Source organism: Larus michahellis, chromosome 3 (assembly GCF_964199755.1).
Source record: "Larus michahellis chromosome 3, bLarMic1.1, whole genome shotgun sequence".
Taxonomy (NCBI): domain Eukaryota; kingdom Metazoa; phylum Chordata; class Aves; order Charadriiformes; family Laridae; genus Larus; species Larus michahellis.
The window spans coordinates 73,246,475-73,267,453 of record NC_133898.1 but is presented as its reverse complement, the minus strand read 5'-3'; positions in this window follow the sequence as shown (position 1 = coordinate 73,267,453).

Genomic DNA, 20,979 nt, shown 5'->3' with positions numbered 1-20,979 from the left:
CAAATTAATGGATCATAATAAAATTTGCAATGTACAGTCAGGTCTAATCTAATGAATCATACATGGTTTTGAGTCCTGTTATCCCAGTTGCTTCAAAGAAGCTCAGGAAGAGGCAGCTGGAGTCGTTTCTCTCTCATGTATCAGCCACAGAACATGCATTCGTCCTGTTTATGGAGTCTCACCACTTCATTTTCCCAGTAACTTGTGTAGGAAAATGCATTTTCACTGGAAAGGAGAGATTTGTAAAAACTGTGACTTTTTTTGAGGAATTATAGACTGACCAACACTAAAGCCGGCATCAAGTTAATAATGGTATTTGATACTCAGCTTCCCAAGAGTTGCAAAGACTTGAGATGAAGAAACCAAAGTGCCCAGAACAGACTTGCATAAATTCACCCACTAAGAGCACGACAGGCTGAGGAACAGAAATCCAGCCTTCTTGGATGCTGCTGTCCTTGTTCCACACACTCGGCAACGGAACTAAAGTAAAAAAAAAGTAAAATCAAACTATTTCTTCCTTAGTTCTCTAACGAGTCATCACCGAACAGACCTAATGCTCCACAGGCCCACGCTGGCTCTGTGCCAGCATTTGCAAAGGCAGCGTATTTTCTCTCCAAATCCTTTTCCTGCAAGGCACAGACCATGCCTGTCAGCATCTCTGTCTATGGCATATCGAATATGACTTTTCAGCACATAAGGACTTCATTACGCGCCACAGGCTTTGGTTTTCCTCTCCCTCTGCCCTCACCCACCTCAGTGGTGGCAGAGGTTCAGACCAGATCTGTCACTGACAGCATCACCTGGACTGGAAAAGCACAGGCAGGATTTCAACACACTCCCTCCCTTGTTTGCCACCCATCCATGCCTGCTCCCCACCGGTGGGATGGCTCTCTGTGACCCAGAGCAGCACCGCAGCTCCCTCTTCCAGCCCCACCAAGGTTATGGCCAGTGAGAGTCAAGAGGAAACAAAATGACACAAAGAAGACACACCCTCCTCTGGCAAAAGGGCCTCTCACAACGAACAGATCCGGTTTCAGAGCACGTGAGAAAATATAAGAGGAGCTCCTTTATCAGTGAGCTCAACCTGGAGAGATGGAGAATGAAAGCAACCTTTGAAACAACCTCATGAGGCAGGAGGTAGAGCTGGTGGGGACATTCTAGCGCAGCTTGCACCTTCCTCCTCACCATGACATTGCTCAGAGGTGCCCTGGGGAATCTGAAGCTAGATGGTGTCTACCTGACCACAGCTTTGGCCATCAGAGGCAGCGGGCAGGGGCGTGATGAGCTGTTGGGAGAAGGGTGCAGCTCACCCAGCGTTGCCTCACCGGGCTCCACCTCTGATTTCAAGGTCATCTCAGGTGCGGAACCTCACATGCCTGCGCCTGAGAAGCAGACTACCTATTTCTGCTCCTTTTTCCCATTTCCTGTGCATTTGGGTTTCTATCAGCAGTGAAGCAAGTCTTCCTGAGAGAAATATCCAAACCTGCCTCCAAGCAGAGGACTGGAAGGCTGCATTCCTCTATCTGCTGGGATTTTCTTTTTCTTTCCATGAGCTAACACTGTAAATCCCACAGCAAGGCATGAATAAACAAAAACTAGGAAGGATTAGGATGTACTATTTAGCGAATCATGACTAACACAGCCCCGTCTTGCTTCCTCTGAAAGCGTGCCACAAAAGTTCAACAAATATTATTGTGAAATGAACCACAAAGTCTTTACACACTTTAGAAATGGCATCTTCACCCATTTTCCCTGGCAACAAACAAGTGGATTTAGTTTCTGGTTGATGGGAAAATCTCTAAATTTAAAACACTTGATAATTGACACAAGACTGAAGTTTTTCAATTCTTTTCCTCCCTCCTACACCCTTCCTGTATGGCAAATATAATTTAGCAGAAGATTCCAAAAGTCAGAGGGTTTTAATCAAGATGAGAGGATACTTGCTTTGCCTTTAGCTAAGAAAACACTCAGCAATGACTCCTGTGAAGTGAAATTTCTGTGAAATTCAGAAATGTTACTGGGACACCCACCTCTTGTGCGCATAATTGCTGTAGATGTCAGGGGCAATGGAACATACATAAGGCGGTGTTTTCTGGCGCACAAGAACAGCGAAAGAAGAAATTCTTTTTGTAATGCGATCTGTGACGTAATTTGGACTTGTGCGCTTATATGTGTACAAGGTTCTTCCTAGGCACTGATATATCTATGTTTTTGAGATGCCGGCCATAAGCAAGTTGGTTTTAGAAAGTAATTGTCATAGTCATTGGGATGGATTAAAAGACCCATTTGTAAAAGAGGGCAGAGGAAGTGACAGAATGGGAGAACAGGCTGAGGTTCTGAAGTTCCTATTACAGTATTATAAATATTTGCTATAACACCATTTTAAAAACAAAATCCCCTAGACAATATAGATATATCCTTACCCACATACATAAATCTAAATAAAGACAGAAGGAAAGAAAGAGCGAGCACACCTGGTACTGCCGCAAATCTCATTCCTTTTAGTAACTATAACTCCACTCCCTCGGCAGTTTAATTTAGTGCTAATTCCATTCCCTCGGCAGTTATGGACACTTTCAAGTTCCATGAAAACTGATCACAGGATTCAGCATCTTAGAAAATATGACCGTGAGTATCATGATCTTTCAGTACTGGGGAAACAGGCCTTGGAATTTGAGGCTTGCCCAGATATTGCCTATGCTGCAGATGAGTATTTTTCTTTCACACATGGGATCAATTCCTTTGCACTAATAAGGATCCACCCACTCCCATTCCTTGTTCCCTGGCTTAGCATCTTCCCCAAATCCTCACATGCGGTTCCTGGTGTCTGCAAGAACCAGATTTTGGAGAAGATAATCCTGAAGGAGGGGAAAGGAAATATTAGGAATGAGTGCTAAGAGTGGCGTAGAATAAACGTTCTGGTTAAACCACCCATTCTCACTGGAGCTTTAACACTTACAAGCTTCAGAGCCTTACTTCAGACTTTTATTTCCCCTCCATTTGGAGAAAAGATGTTGTCCTTTCTTTCCATAAAAGGTATTCAGTAACTGTCTTCAAGCTCCATTTAAGAGTAGTCTTTTGCTACACTAAGGGAAGTCCTCCCTTGTTCACAGCTCAGGAGATGCTGGGGACGTTTTTAATTACGATGACCCTGTTTTAAGTACAAACACAAAGAAAGACTGAAACAGATGGCAATTTATTCATCTCTAAGGTTTGCATGTATGTTCAATGACATTTTTGTAAGACTTTAAAGATTCTTCTTTTCCTGACATCAGTCATGCCAAATTTCTTTTTCAAATAAAACGAATCTGCTTGACTGTCAGTGATGTTGCAGTGCCAGAAGATAGCTGTCTCTTCTTCATAGTTTTGCTGTGCTAATGTGCTAATGCTCTTTCTCTGTATATTTTTTAAGACTGCCATACGCTTTGTTATTCAAGGGTGAGACCTGCATGCAGCACTCAGCATGAATTCATACAGTAGTTTAATGAAGTTTTTGTTTTCCCCTCTACTCCTTGTGCCTGAAACACAGAGCGGACACTTCTGGAAAGCTGTCTGCATGCTCACAAATTACTTTGAAGAAATATTTAATATTTGACCTGTGACTTCCACCCAGAAAAGCAGTTTTGACTCTTCCTTACTAAATCAAATTTTTCCATGGGGCTACTAATTCTAGATTTTGTTATAATTTCCATAGTTCCCCCTGTATGGAAGCAATACTTATTGATCTATAGTTACTCAAATCTTCTCCGACGGCTTAAAAATGGTGTCACATTTGTTGCTTTCTGTTTCTCTAGGAATGAAATTGATTTTAAGTGACAGATTACACATAACATTTTCACGTTGGTACGTGCGTTCCTTCAGAAAGCCTGGGTGAACACCATCTGGTCCTTCTGATTTTCTACTTCTCATTTTATAAATTTTATTCAAAAATCTCTTCTGACACTGCACTTTGAAGCAGACTCAGTCCTCTGTAAATAAAGGCTGTGGCGGAAATATCCCTTACTAAGTAAAGATTTAATTTAGCTTTTCTCTAATGGTCTTATCTTTCTTGAAAGCTTCTTTTACAGCTAAATCTGGTGATTCCACAGACTCTTTGTCATTCTTCTTGCTTCTGATGCATTTGAAACCCTGTTAATTTTTTTTCACTCCTCCCCCTGTTTCATAAGAATTCATCATGTTTTGAACGCTCCTGTGAAACTGTAGAACTTATGCTAAGTATGCAGTGAAACTTTGCGTTTATGACTAGAAAAGCTAAAAAAAGGACACGACTTAAAAAAAAATACGCTAATGCCTTTTAAACCAGTGGACTAACTCCATAGCCTTTTAAAAAACTCAGTGTTAATAAAGTACAAGTTATAATATTTCTACTGAGAAACTTCTAAAAATATTGATTCTTCACAAACAAAAAAAATCACAAGATTTGTTTTCCTCTTGGCTAACAAAACCATATGGTTACAGATATCACTGTGTTTCATGCACCACAAATGTATTCTAGCTTTCTGCCTGCATGTCTGAGTGTATATGTGATCTAATGCCAAAGAAGAAAGTTCCTCTATGAATTGCAAGAACACATCACATTATTCTTGCAATTCATAGAGGAACTTTCTTCTTTGGCATTAGATCACATATACACTCAGACATGCAGGCAGAAAGCTAGAATACATATATACACGGCTTTGTCCCTTTCCAAGTGCAAATGCTTGGGCTTCTTTCAGCATCCGTTGCAGTCAGCTCCAAAAACAAGTGGTTTAGTTCATGGGCTTCGGTTTTTCATGAAATAAAATAGTGGAGACTGTCATGGGTGAGTGGTGTTATGGGAAGCTAATCTGACTCGGACAGGAGAGAAACTGAATATTAGCTTTTTGGTGAGAGGCAAGAAGGAAAACATACAGCTTATGTTATTCCACTGCGAGGTCTTCCCCATTAAATCTGCTTTATCACAGATGTACCTCTAGACCAGAAAGACGAACTGTCAGGAACTCTATTTGGAGGCCACATGCAGGCTCCCAGAAGGAGCTGTATCGTGGCAGCTATACACACACACGCAGATTTATGAGCCTTCACCTCTGGTTTTATTGATTTAGCAGGTTTAGAGCCACTCTGACAATGTTACTGGCTGGAGTTCACATTTCCATCTTGCCTTGTAGCCTATAACCAGGCCTAGACTTACTGACAAAGCAGATAGCAGACAGAAGATTAACTGGTAAACATAAATTTAAAAATCAATCACTCATTGTAGAATGGCTCCCAGAGGATTTTGGAATCAATAACAAAAACAGATAAAAGCACGGATATGAGGCTGCGTATTTGTATCCTACCTTTCCTCAGATCATGAAGCTAGAAACAGGAAACCATGCATTAAACCTCCATGTCCTGATACAGCAACGTGGCTCCGCTCACAGCAAGTGGTGGTGTTTCTTAGACACCCTCTCTGCTATGTCAGCTGAGGACATCTGGATTCAGTCCTTTTTAGTTGCATAATTAAATTGCACACATAATACACACACAAAAAAGCGTTAGCAAGGTCTTGCAGCCTGTTGTTGCAGTGGAGGTGGGAGAAGATGACCCATGTGCTAGCAAAGACGTGAGGAGTAGTGGTGGGTTGGCAACTACAGAAACGTCTGAGCACAGACAGGTGGGAATAAGGGCTTGTCCCCCCAATAAAGTGACAAGGCGATCAGCGCAGCTGAATTGCATCTACACGAATGCACGCAGCATGGGCAACAAACAGGAAGAGTTGGAGGCCATTGTACATCAGGGAAACTATGACATAGCTGCCATCACAGAAACGTGGTGGGAAAACACGCACAACTGGAGTGCGGTGATTGACGGCTACCAACTCTTCAGAAGGGATAGGCAAGGAAGGAGAGGTGGTGGGGTGGCCCTCTATGTGATGGGCAGTTTTGAATGCCAAGAACTTAACAATGTACATGACGACATTGTTGAGTGTTTATGGGTAAGAATCAAGGGGAAGGCCAATAAGCCAGACATCGTGGTGGGAGTTTGTTATAGACCCCCTCAACCAGGATGTAGAGGCTGATGAAATATTCTATAAGCAGCTGGCAGAGGTCTCATGATCGCTTGCCCTTGTTCTTGTGGGGGACTTCAACTTCCCAGATGTCTGCTGGAAGTACAGCACAGCAGAGAGGGAACAGCCCCGAAGGTTCCTGGAGTGTGTGGAAGACAACTTACTAAGGCAGCTGGTGAAGGAACCAACTATGGAGAGTGCCCTACTGGACCTGCTGCTTGTTAACAGAGAAGGTCTTGTAGGGCATGTAAAGATTGGAGGTCGTCTTGGGCAGAGTGACCATGAAATGATAGAATTTTTGACTCTTGGTGAAGCAAGGCGGGGAGCCAGCAGAACTGCCACCTTAGATTTCCGAAGGGCAAACTTTGGCCTGCTTAGGAGCATGGTTGAGAGTGTCCCTTGGGCGACAGTCCTGAAGGGCAAAGGTGCCCAGGAAGGCTGGTCTTACTTCAGGGAGGAACTCTTAAAAGCTCAGGAGAAGGCCATCCCGAAGTCCCAGAAAACGAGCAGACAGGGAAGAAGACGAGCCTGGCTAAATAGAGAGCTTTGACTGAACCTCAGGAAAAAAAAAGAAAGTTTATGATCTTTGGAAAAGGGGGTTGGCTACTTATGAAAAATACCAAGATGTAGTGAAGCTATGCAGGGAGAAAATTAGAAGGGCCAAAGCTCAAGCAGAACTCATCTTGGCCACCATGGTTAAAGATAACAAAAAGAGGTTCTTTCAGTATATCAGTAGAAAAAGGAAGACTAGGGAAAATGTAGGCCCACTGACGAATGAGAAGGGCGCCCTAGTGGTGGAAGACACAGAGAAGGCAGAGCTACTGAATGCCTTCTTTGCTTCAGTCCTCACTGCTAAAGCTGTCCCTCATGAATACCAGGCCCTGGAGGCAAGGGGGAAGGTCTAGACAGAGGAATAGTCTTCCCCAGTAGAGGAAGATCAGGTTAAAGACCACTTGGCCAACCTGGACATCCCTAAGTCCATGGGCCCTGACGAGATGCACCCGCGAGTGCTGAGAGAGCTGGCAGATGTTATTGCTTGGCCACTCTCCATCATCTTTGAAAGGTCATGGAGAACAGGAGAGGTGCCTGAGGACTGGAGGAAGGCCAATATCACTCCAGTCTTCAAAAAGGGCAGGAAGGAGGACCCAGGGAACTATGGACCAGTTAGTCGTACCTCCGTCCCTGAGAAGGTAATGGAGCGACTTGTCCTGGATGTCATATCCAAGCACGTTCAAGAGCAGGAAGTTATTGAAAGTGGTCAACATGGATTTACCAAGGGTAAATCATGCTTGACCAATCTCATAGCCTTCTATGATGTTATAACTGATGAGGGCAGAGCAGCAGATGTCATCTACCTTGACTTCAGCAAGGCTTCTGACACTGTCTCTCATAACATCCTCCTTAGGAAACTGAGGAAAGTGTGGACTAGACGAGGAGACAGTGAGGTGGATTGAGAGCTGGCTGTGTGACAGGACTCAGAGGGTTGTGATTAATGGAGCAGGGTCGAGTTGGAGGCCTGTAACCAGTGGTGTCCCCCAGGGGTCAATACTTGGTCCAGTATTGTTTAACGTATTCATCAATGACCTGGATGAGGGGACAGAGTGTATGCTCAGCAAGTTTGCTGATGATACCAAACTGGGTGGGGTGGCTGACACTCCAGAGGGCCGTGCTGCCATCCAGCGTGACCTAGACAGGCTGGAGAGCTGGGCAGAGAAGAACCTAATGAGGTTCAACAAGGACATGTGTAGGATCCTGCACCTGGGGAGGAAGAATGTCAAGCACCAGTATAGGTTAGGGGTCGACCTGCTGGAAAGCGGCTCTGAAGAAAAGAATCTGGGGGTCTTGGTAGACAGTAAATTATCCATGAGCCAGCAATGTGCCCTTGTTGCCAAGAAGGACAACAGAATTCTGGGCTGCATAGGGAAGAGTGTGGCCAGCAGGTCAAGGGAGGTCATTCTCCCCCTCTACTCTGCACTGATGAGGCCACAACTGGAATACTGTGTCCAGCTCTGGGCTCCCCAGTTCAAGAGGGACAGGGAACTACTGGAGAGAGTCCAGTGTAGGGCAACAAAGATGATCGAGGGACTGGAGCATCTCCCTTATGAGGAAAGGCTGAGAGAGCTGGGACTCTCTTCTGGAGAAGAGAAGGCTGAGGGGAGACCTTATTAACGTTTACAAGTATCTAAAGGGTGGGTTTAAGGAGGATGGAGCCAGACTCTTTTCAGTGGTTCCCAGTAACAGGACAAGGGGTAATGGGCACAAGCTGGAACATAGGAAGCTCCGAACAAATATGAGAAAAAACTTTACGGTGAGGGTGACAGAGCACTGGAACAGGCTGCCCAGGGAGGTTGTGGAGTCCCCTTCTCTGGAGACTTTCAAGACCCGCATGGATGCAGTCCTGAGTAATGTGCTCTAGGCAATCCTGCTTTAGCAGGGGAATTGGACTAGATGATCTCTAGAGGTCCCTTCCAACTCTGAAAAATTCCATGAAAAATTCCATGAAACCAAAAGCCTGGTTACCTGCGTTTTTCAATTACGCATTTACTGGAAAAATAGCTCCTGGATTTAATAAGGGCCAATGTGAAACTACAGAACCTAAGTAATCTATTAGCACTATCTCCAGGTACCGCTACGAAGTGAGCTTTCCTATGAAAAGGGGTTATTACCAGCTTTTGGCATAGAACAGATTGTTCTCCTGTTAATATCAAGGACTGATGAGGGTAGATCCAGGAAACTTCAAGTACAATAAGATGTCTCAGCCACAGCACTTGCATATTTAATTTCAGTTTTCCAAAAGCAGCGATGATGCTTTCTTTATATGTGAGATGCCTACATCTCACCAATCCCACTCTCTCTGCCCTTGCCATCGTTCCCCGTTTCCTTCTTTCCCTCCAAACAGCCATAAATGAAACAATCCTTTCGTCGTTCAAGACAAACCTTTTTTCTGCACTGGCTTTTCATATCTCATCCACCTGACCCCTCTCTGAGACAGATGTCTGAACAGGGCTTTCCTCCACAAACATTCCCTAGACCGGAGTTAGAACTCCAAAGAAAATCCAGAGATAAAGCAAAATTTTTCATATTATTTTTAGTCTCTGGAAAAAAATATTTTGCATGACAATGGTCCAGCATTGCTTTTGCTTTCTGAGACTAATCAATTTGTGGGGAAAAAAAAAGTGGGGATTTTTGTTTGTAAAAGTTAAAGAGTTAGGAAGGAAGTTGAAAACAAACACAAAATAAGCCAGTTAATATTCAATGAGTTATCTATCAGAATCTCCAAGCATTTTTAGTAGACTCCTTGTTGAAAATAAAGTGAGTCCTAAAAAAGCTTACTATGTTTTCCCCATGTTTTTCATTTACCTATGCTGAATAATAGAACACTGACCTGAACCCTACTTACCAAATGGTCCAGGTCGGTTTCAAAAGTCTTTTCTTTCCAATATTTATATACATTTCCAGTGTTTGTGTTATTTAGAGATTGTATAAATAATGATTTCAGGTTTTCTCCTGGCTCATTGATAAAAGCTGTTTACATTACAGGGCCATGAACTGATTTCTGTGGCCAGCGATGGCTCTTGCTATTTCACTGCAGCAAATGGAATAAATTTTGCTGTCCGCTTCTGCATGTTCACAGGAATTCAGACTTGGGGAAATTCGTTTGTTTTACCTATGCTGGAATACAGTAATGAAGATGTAAATCAATTTAACAGTCAATTCTACATTTGGAGTGATCTTTTTTAAAATTAATGGCATAATAATAACTTCATGCACTATAGGAAGAAGAGGCTTAGGGGAAGGCAGTCTAGTGATAAGTAGCCACATCAAGCACTTAGAAGTCATCACTGAAACTCAGAAGCCTCATTTCTGCATTTATTTTAAGGGGTAATGAACACACCTCATTCTTCAAAACAAAGTCACTTGACTGGGGTCTTGCAGAAGAACGAATCAGGATTTAAAAGAAACCCAAAACTATGTTAACTTTGCCCTACAAATTCCTAGCAACTGTTTAAGGGCAATGTAGTCCTCAAGGATGAAACCCGCAGCTGTTTACACTGTCAAAGAGATATCAACACATAAATGCTGATCAATTATATTATATTTCTTTTCCTTTTCTGTCATCCTAGGTAGCTACATAGTCTGCCCCTGTGACACACCAGCTTTTCCCGAGAGACCTCTGGACCCTCATGTCCCCTGCCATTTCTTCCTGCTTTAAAATTTCACTTGAAGGCCTATTACCCAGTAATTAGTGCATTTAACATGACCTGTGTGTTTCATTTGCTGTAGTGTCTCAATCAAAATGTTGTACAGTACTAAATCAAATATCTCACCATGGAAAAGATTTTAACCCTATTACTTTTATCAAAAAACCCCTATAACTTTATTTTAAAAAGTAGTTTGACATAGGCTCATGGGAGAAGGGTATGTAAATAAGAATTCACTGGACAGCACCTTCTTTTAATCAAATCCAGTACGGGTCACATCATTTCGTTTAGAACTGAAGGTAGCTTGCCAGGCCTGCAGATTACTTCATCACCTTGTTTACCCTTTTGAGGAAGCCCATCAGATGGCACTGTTGCACGTCATCTTGTAAGTCCTCTCTCAGGCCATTTGAGCAAATTTTTAGTCCTGTAAGAAAAGGTTTTGTTGAGTCTTTTTTTTTCTCCCAGGTCTATGCCCTCTGTGGGATCACTGAGAAGATCCACAGTCTCTGCTTTTTTTTTTTTTTTTTGGACTTCATGACATAGAAAGACTTTCACCAGCTAGAGCTGTCTGACCTTGAGAATCAGGCATAGGCTTTCGAACAGTGGTCCTTGAAAGCAGAAAGAAATTCCTGGAGTGGTGTGTAGGTGAATTATAAAACTAGTTGCATTAAGACAGGACTGGTATACCATTGATAACAGTGACAGAGCCATGGTGAGAAGGAAAGTCATTCTCCCTTTCCCCACTTCTTCCCCTCTTGCCTGCTGTGCCAGGTGGTCTCTACTGTATCTTTCCCTCTGGTCAACCTGCTCTCTGGGTTGTGTCCTCCCTGGGTCAGGGTAGGGGTCAGGGTCTTCATTCAAGACAAACATGGAACATTAGAAGAAAGAAACATGGGAGGAAAAAACAAGGTGCAGGTCAGGAAAAGGCCTGATTTGTTCTACTTGGCTTCATCACCTACCTTGTCTGCCTTAAACCAACTGGCATCACATATACATTCATTTTGTACGCATTCTTTACACTTGCTTTGTTACTTAAAGAAAGAGGCAATAAAAATTGATTAAAAAGTGCTACAGTAGCCACGGAGGGACCCATGTACTGCAGCAGAAACACCCTTAACAAAATATAAAACATCGAACAAACATGAAAAGTGAACAGCCGTATCCTTGCCTACGCTGTTCAAGAATTTTATTTTGTTTGAAATCCAGCAGAAAGTTAGTAAACAGTCAATTTGACCAAGGCACTCCTTTTACCTGCCAACAACATCTCCTACGCTAGCTGTTCTTGGTTTCTTCGCCTCATGAAAGCAAACCGGCTTGAATTGTACCTAACAAAGATTCCAAATGTCCTCCAAATTGAGTTCCTTTCCTAATATAGTATCACATTGTTATGGTTATAATAGAACATTCTCTGTGGCAGATATTCAGCATCTGAAGAAAAAGCCCAATCATGTAAAATCCTAAAATAAAACTGAGGAAATGATGTATGTGTGTGTATATGCATGTGCACTGGGAGGATACAGATCATCTTTGGCCTGAAAGTTTTATTTTAAAATATGCTTTATTTATTAATCCAATCATAAGGTCAGTGATTTACTTTGCTTTCATATTTACTCCCAGGAAAAATGCTGTGCTAGTCAGAGAAAGCAAAAGAAATATCCCATACAGAAATGATTTATCCAGTCATTGGAGGCTTCAAATATCTTCAAGTGAACACCCCAACTAATTTTGATGATAAATGACAGAGAAATTAAAGTCGCAAATACTGGGCCAGACCTTCACCAAGCAGTGTCAGTGTAATTATATGAATATAAACCGGGAAAGAGCTGATTTGCAGAATATATGACATATATCCAAACTTGGCTTAATTGAGTGCAATGGGTCAGACAGTAATACTAGCATGGGTTTAGATAAAACACAAGTCAGACTCCTTCCAGTTCCATTGGCTTTAGCCTGACATTAACCATCACCTTCATCCATTTGTTTCAACTGAATCAATTCTGGTTTACACCAGTGTGGCAGGAGGAACAGGTCCCTTGCTGTGCCCAGACACTTTAGCAGTGAACACAGTAATGGATCACAGAGTTATTCTGACGCAATAAAACATTTATAAACTATTTGTGAGCCATTTGTTTTGTCTGTAGTCTTGAATTTAAATTAATTCCACGCTGCTTTGTGAAACCCTCATTAAACAGGAAGATAAGTTTGAACTTTAAAATAATTCCACAGCTAATCAGTTGTGCACGGGAATTGCATTACTTGTAGCTTGAGGAGAATGACTTGCTATAGCTAATTCCTTTTTCCTGACACCCAAGTTTAACAAAGATCTTTCCATGTTGCCACTTTCACAGGCTGGTGTGGATGCTCTTTTTTCATGATGCCTTCTTTGAAATAGAACCAGGCTTTAAAAAGTCCTCTTGGAAATGTGAACGTGTCTTGCCATGTGTCCCATGGGGAATGAGGAACGCCAGGGTGACTGACGGAGGTTTTGTATCCTAACTAAAGGCCTAGCTAAAGGCACAGGCTTTCTGCAAAAGAAGACAGAGGAAGAGGCTTTTTTTTTCCATATGTGGTCTATTAGGAAAGGTTGGTTACAGTCTCAGGGTAAACCTGTATCGCCTTCTTCCCACCACCCCACTCCCACCCCTGAATCTCAAGACAGTGAATGCAGCAAATGACCCACTGCACACAAGTTAATGTTTTAGCAGTCTCACAGATGGGCCCTACAAGGATGTGATCTTTGCATGGGGCAGACACAACATGGCCATCTTGCAGGGTTCAGCTAAGCACATGGTATCTTGGCCCCGGTACCAATCATTTTAAACTGACTGTGACCTGAAGATACGAGATGCTCATTAGAGGCCTTAGTAGCCTAATATCATCAGTAGATTGAAAAAAGCTGTTCTAGTCTTTGCCAGCACAAACATTAATAAAAGGGACCATGTCAATAAAAGTTTCCAAGATGAACCCATAGAATGAGGCACTTATAGACTATTATAAACAATTTGCCCCTTGGTGGTTGTCCGTTATCAGGCCCAGTCAAAGCCTTGATAAGCCTTCCCTCTTTAGGAATCATTAATTTCCTTGGAAATTTAAACAGCTGTCACTTGTGATATTCTTCAGGTGTACATGTGGGAAAGATTAGCTGGTGTTTATAATCCAATCTGTTCATTAAGCGCCTGCCCATGTGGAACCTCCTTCGCAGGCTGAGAGTCGGGCTTGCAAATCTCCCACAGATAATTGGAGGCAGCCATGAATTATGCGAATGAGCTGTCGACAACAGGGATTGTGAGGCCTCACTAATATCAGCTGGTCTCAGTACAACGTTTAATGATTTCTTGCAAATGGGATTCGGCCTTTCTGGGCACGTGTGCTTAGTCCTTATGAACAAGGAGAACCAGGCCGATGGCTTGCGATTCCTGCTTGGGCTGCTGTCCTTCCAGCTTGCTCTTGCTCCCTGATGTGACATCTTTCCATAATACAGTGAAATTAGGGCCACATGAGGTAACTTTCAGTGCTGCAAGTGCACTTATAGGCCTTAGTGGCCCCAGTTGGCCTCACCTGGGATGCTCACCCACTCATCCTCTGCCCAGGGGCTCTCTATAAGATTAGAAATGGGCACCTGGTCCTGTCCTGAGCTATATTGTAGGTGTGCCTGTCTCCATCTCTGCAACTCTAATGGAGCTTGGACCTACTCTATAGTTAGATTGTAACCTGGATGGACCCCTCAATCATATGTCACAGCTTATCTCCAGCCCTGGCTCCAGCTCCTTTTGCTCCTGACTGGAGCCCCTGGTCCTGTTTCATCACTTGTGTTGGGAGCTGTTGATGGTCCCTGCTACAGCTCTGTGTGCTGTGCTCAGTCCCTGTGGAATGGTGTCTTGTTGGTGAGGGGAAGGCCTACACTGGGGTCACCCTTGCCTGCTGACTTGTCCTCCTTCATGAGGCAATCCTGATAGGTACAAGCTCCAGGGCCTTGTCTGTGCCGCTTCATTGGGAGCACGCTTTGTGTCCCTTGGGTCATGCTCTAGGATTGAAGATGCTTCTGAAGCTCCTGGTTCAACAGCTGTGGTGGCAGTCAAGGGGACAGGTGTCATTGGGCAGCGTGTTTCCTGAAACAGTGCCATAGCTTAAGGAATCAGGGACTTAAGCACAACCAAGTCCTTAAGAGCACAAGTATTTTTAAACACATACTTATTTCCACTCCTCTTCATCATGTAATTCAACTCAGGCAGCAAGATCAGTCATCACCACAATACTTGGCATATGATCATTTAGCACAAGCTAAGTGTCTCAGATGGCTCACGGTTTTGCTAAAGAAGCAGGCAGTAGATGACAGTACAGCCTCTCCCAGTGAAGCTACTGGGAATGGAAGCTGTTACATGCCTTGCAGAGGATGCTTAGTGTTTAAATAAAAAGTAATTTTCTCAGTTTACTGCTTCTTCATTATTTAAAAATTTTCCTTTTTTCATTCCCCAACCCTTACCCTTTCTTGAAGTTCCCAACAGTGAGATTGAATACAATTCTCTCCATTTTCCTTCTTTTCCACTGCTTATCTTTAAATCACTGCCTTTACAATGAAAAGAGAAAGACTGTATCTCATTTCAGGGTCCACCCAAGCCTGGTTTAGGCAGACTGCAAGACTGCCAGGATTTCAGGCAAAATCTTTCATCTAGGTCAGGGTGGAAGGTTTGAGTTTTGAGTGAGAGTTTTTGAAGGAATGGGCGGGGATGCATATCAATACTTCTACAAGTCATGCTCTGGCTTTGAAGTATTTTTCAGAGATAGATAAACAGATTCTGCATATACCACACACCCGTTCTGGAATTTGTGCTACTGCCTGACCTCCTTGACTAAGAGAGATTGACCTTTGATTTTCAGATGGGCTCCATTCTTACAGCAGAAGTCTGCTCTGATCCACCACATAGACCAGCAGAGTAAGTCAGTGCAAACTCTGATGGTGTGCCAAGTATCAGATTGACTCAGCAAGGCTCAGTTTGATTGAACTATTTTATTATTTTCTGTTCCATTAATTTATTGTGGTCAACTGTTTTGCCACTGGAACACGAAACAGTGGACTCTGGGGTATATCTTTCAAGAGCAGCATAGGTTAACTATGTCATTACATTTAATGATCCATTTCAAACAATGGTTAGATATTTATGTTTTAGAGCAAGGACAAGATTTGACTGAAGAACAAATGAGTGAATAAAGCAGACTGCACATTGGACTACTACGAGGAGCATGGCTAGTTGATCAAGGGGAGTTATAACTACCCTTTACTTGGTTCTTAGGAGGCCACATCTGGGATACAGAGTCTTGTTTTGACCCCAGTTCAAGAGGGAGAAACTGGAGAGGGACTGGAGGAGGTACCAAGCTGGTTGGGAGCCCAGAACACGTCACCTCTGAGGATAGTCTGAAGCTGCTGGGCTTGTTCCTTCCTGGCAAAGAGAAGGCTAAAAGGTGATCTAATAGCAGCAGAAGCAGAGTTACAAAGATGACAGAGCCAAACTTTTATCTTTTGTGGCAAAGTATATAAGAAGGGTCAATGGACACAAGATGTGGCTTGGGAGGATATTAGGAAAAACTTTTTGACTAGGAGGGTAGAGCAGGGGAACCAGTGTGTTATGGGAGCCTGACGCGTCTCAGTAACGGCTGGTGAAAGGACAAGAGGCAACAGGTGCAAACTGAAGTACAGGAAACTCCATTTAAACATAGGAAAAAAAAATTTATGGTAAGAATGATCAACCATTGGAACAGGTTGTCCATAGAGCCGCCATCCTTGGATATTTCAAAATCTGAATAGGGAAGGTCCTGGACAACCCGCTATAGCTGACCCGGCTCTGAGCAGGAGGCTGGACTAGAGATTGTGAGAAGTTACTTCCAACCTCAGCTATCCTGTGATCCTCTGAAGTTTGTCTGTTGCTAGACTGGTCAGAATTTGGAAACTTGTTTTTTTTTTTTTTTCTCCTGAGTATATGATAGATACAGTTAACTTTTAAGCAGATTTTCAGGTTGTGCATTAACTACGAAAATTGTGCAGAGACCTCAAACCTAGCTCAGTTTGAGACAGCTCAGGTCCAGAACAGTGCCTCTGAGTTTGTGCAGTGCCATACATCACTAACTTAGGTCATCATTACTTGAATGACTTTTCTTGAATATACCCTCAAAGTACAATATGGTATCATCTTATAGGAGCTGTATTTTGACACTGCCTGGGTAGTATTAGCTCTGTAATAATCCCAAGAAATTAAGATGCACCTTTATTTAAATGTCCTTACTGATTTTGAAACAGTACAAGTTTGGGGTTTGTTTAAAGATCAGGTTCTACTGGTGTCACACCTTATTTTCTCTCCCTGCATATATCAGATTATGCTCAGTTTTTAAGAACACAATTTATAAAGGAAGCCACTTTTCATAAGAGGATATAAAATGTGATCTACATGTATCACCATTGTGGAACTCTTACCTAATTCTTCTCCCAGGCGTACCGGTACAGTCACAGGCATACCACAAGCTGCTTCTCCTGAATTTTCCTGTAGCTTCTTAAAGATAAAAGAAATAATCTAATGAGTTTTATCCAGTCTTCAGCAATTCACTTTTTCTAGCTAATTTCAGTTTTAAGGTGCCCAGCTCCCTTCAAAATGTACTACTTTGACACTGCACTGTGCATCTACCCATTTTCCAAGGCTGCAGACTTGGGAATTTTTTCCTGGTGGGAAGATCTCTAGAGCCTTCAGCCATATAGCTATACTGTTCATATAACACAAACCACAGATCTTTAGCATATACATTGATGTAAAAACATTGATATTACACTATCTATTGGAAAGTACACAATTTAAAAAAAAAAGATAAATTGAAATTATTCTGCAGGGTAGACAGGAAATAGTGTGAGGATGGCCATTGCATTTGCATGGAGCAATTAATGCCAAAGATGAACATCTAAGTGGTTTAGTCGTACTACTCTTTTTGACTGTGTGCAAGCGGGTGGTCAACTTTTCTTCTGTCACTAAAAAACAGTATCTTGCAGGAAAAGTAGCTTATATCAAATTGCCTTAAAAAACCCAGTTGCATTCCAAGGGTCCTCACTTTGCCTTGACAATAGTAAACAATTTATAAGAACAAAGTGGGTGAAAGAGGACCTAACCGCTTCACATACACAGATTTTATCAGTGTATCCTTGCTTAGTGGCAGTGTCTCTTAACACTGCGCTGAGGTTACTGATGTCTTTGCTGCTCTGGGAAAAGTCTCCACCCCTGTCAGAACCCAGAGCTATGTGAACCTCTCCTTTTGGTCTTTATTGAAGACAAGTAATTAATCCTGTGAACTGAAGGAGGAGAAAGACACTACCTGACCATTTTTTTTTTTTAACGGTGATTAGTAAGTAGTTCAAAAGGGCACTACACATTGAAGACCTAAGTCAACCCTAATATCATTTCAATGACTCAGCTGCCTTACGCTAACAGTTAGATGGTGAAAAAATGAACGCTACTTCAAAGCCTGCACACTCTGGAGGAAAGTTAATAGTATATTCACAGTGTGCTATGTGCCCAGGTTCACTCTTCACAGACCACAGGTCTCTTTCTCTTCCTCTCACTCTCACTGGAGGAGTGATAACGCTGAACTGTCACAGGGTTTGAGGAACCACAATGGCAGAAACGAGTTCCTCAAAATTGTGCAGTAAGTGGAGATGAAGCTCCGTGTCCCACCTGCAATGTGACCTGTTGGAGGAGATGTAACTTCTTCTGGTCCTTATAACAGAAAGCTCAAGTGGGAGTGTCAGGTTGACCCATCTTGCCCTTTTCTGTTAAGAATCATGCCCATGTCTTCTACTTCACCTGCAGAGTCAGACTCCTCCAGGCCATGTTAATTTGCTCCTCTTTTCTTTCCCTTGGGAGGGCCTCCAGATGAAAGGCTGCTGCCCGCACTGGCCAGGTTTTTGGAAGTAGGTGGCCATGCTGTGCTACGTGCCGACCTCAGCACTCTATGTGTGTTTGAAGCAGGCTGTAATGGACTTCAGCTGTAGACAAACATCCTTATCTCTGGATCATGGTGGAGCATAAGCAAGAACGTGCCTCATAGCTGAGGCCCTACTGCGGATGTGAAGGCACTTAGGGAGCTTTAAGACCATGAAAAGGCATAATAGAGGTGCCCACTAAATTTTAGATACCTTTATGATAAGGCACTCCTGGATAATAGCTTTGTTCATGACTTTTCTTGGACCTAAGTTTTGTCTACATTTCATGCATCTTGGGTGCTCTTGATCCTTCTCAAAAAATTGGAAGCAAAATTTTTTGGTATAACAGAGTTATATTTTGATACATTCAGCATAAGTATTTTAATGAAGTTTTGGAATTCTGTTTCCAGGATGAAGTTTGAAATTTTGATATATTTTCTTTTCAGTTCCTCCCTTTCCTTGGCAATCCCCTGCTAGCGTAAGATTAAAGTATTTGCCTTTCTGAATTGTAGCCTAAATGGTTACAGCTGTTGAATCATCCCAGGCTAATCAGGATGAATTATGGTATCTGATATTTGAATAGACTTAGGTCTCTCTTCACTTAGCTTTGTAAATCACTTTGTCTATGTCTATACAACCTTTGACATGAAACCATGCTCGTGGCATGCTCCCTGACACAGCTGCCTCCCAGGCGGCTCACCAACAGCCTGTCTGGGCAAACCAGCTGGTGAGGTCAAGGCTGTGGGATGCCACCTGTTGCAATGGTCTCCAAGATCACCTGGGGCCAACCTTGCAGACTGGCTGCCTGTCCATGAGAGCTGTGAAAGCTGGTACCATGGTCAGACACAGGGCAGTTCTCCAGACTGTGCTGACAGCAACCAGGGTCAGCCAAGAGTCTGGATCACCTGAAACATCCATAGTGAGGAGGCAGGTTCAAGGTCAAGTTTGGAAGTCAAACCAGCTGTCAATAGTCAGGCACAGCTGCAAATGTCTCTCAGGGAGAAATCAGTGGTGGGGGTCTGAGCTTAAAAGCCGCTCCTGAGGAAAGAAGGGTAGAAAACTGCCTCTCACAGCTCCTTCCCCACAGCTCTCTGGCTGATGGCCATGCAGCTGTCTCAAAACCTGGCCGTAGGACCAGGCAGCCAGGCTCTGGCAAGGGGGAAAGAGGATGCATGCAGGGCCCTGACAATGTCTCGTAGCCTTGCTCTTGGAGATAGCTGGATATAAGCTATTGTGCACCACAGCTCTCCCATTCGGAAAAAGGTTTGCCAATGTTTGCACTGCACTTGGAAAATTCAACACAGCACGTATATGCTAAAGTTTCTTATCTCACATTACACTGCCTTTGAAAGCACAACTCGGTCGGGCCTAAGACCATGTTGCTTTGTGGGTCATAACTCTGTATAGCACAGACTATATCCAAAGACCAAATAAATTCCTTTAAACAAGCTTTCAATATTTACACATAACAATACTTTCTACATGCAGCTGGATTCCTCCTCTGAGAGCAATTCATTATTCTTTCACCCTAAACTCACCCATAAAACCAAATTTTCTCATACAGATTGCACAAGTGTTGGGTTTTTCTTCCTTACCACATTTAACTATGGTAATAATATGGAAGAACTTGCATTTGAGGTAAAAGTATTGGATATTTGAAGGGCACTATTTGGACTCACTTCAATTATCTGCCATCCAATTATTCTGCCTACCTTGTCTAAATGCTGAGTCGTAAACTCTGAGGTTGTGGGACTGGCATTTTTATTTTTTTTCTTTTTATTTATAGGGTACATTACATTGATATTGTTGGTGATATTCACACCAAAGATTGCCTCCTGACCAAACAAGGTGGATTGGCTTGTGTCTGAACTGCTTAAATCTTGGCCATTTGAAAGGTTAGGTCTTGTCCTTGGTGCACATCAGCAGTGTGCACTGTGCTACAGGTACAACCTCTTCCTCCCTCGCACACAGACACCATGGGCCATACTAATGAGCACCACAATCTTCACTCCTCTCAGAAGATGTGAGCCCTGCCTTGTGCGAGATGTGGAGAGAGAAATGTGCCAAGAGAACCAGAACTAGGATGGATGATGGGCAGCCTGTCTGTAAAGTCTGTACCCCAGCATGGATTGGCCCCAGTTGGTACTTGGATTTTTCAGCTGAAAGAACTGTTGGTAAAAGTAGAGCATGAACGCAGACTATGCTGTATTCAGGGAGAAGATGGAGCTGGTACAGGGATGTTGATTAGTGTTGCACAAAGTGCAAGATCCCTGACTTTCAGTGAGAGAGGGGCTGTGGCATACATGTACGTTGAGTGCACAACCCTGCAATTCTTCTGTTTCCTTCAGTCTTTGAGGTTCTGGCTCCATTTCTCCCCTCAGCTTCTCATTTAACACTCTCCTCACCTGAGGACCCACAAAGTCACAAGACCTTATTGTCAACCTCCTCCTGGCTCTGTCTATGCTGGCTGTTCACAGCTTCTAGGAAAGGAAACTTGATGGGATCTGTTGAGTGCAGGACCAGCCTGTGTTCCCTTGTTCTGTCCCTTCCGTTTGGGAAGAGCACCACTGAGCAATACCAATTATTTCCTTGGGTGCCTTGAGCTGGATGCCTTGAAGGAGTGGTGATGCTGTTGGCATGAACTTCTTGGAGATGTTTTGGGTTGCCTCTGCCCCACCCACACATTCTACTTTTTTCTCCTTTGACTCTTTGACTCTCTTCCTTTTTGATGTCTCTGTAATTTTTTGCTGCTTTTTTAATTTCATCATTCTTTACCCTGGCTGGATAGCTGT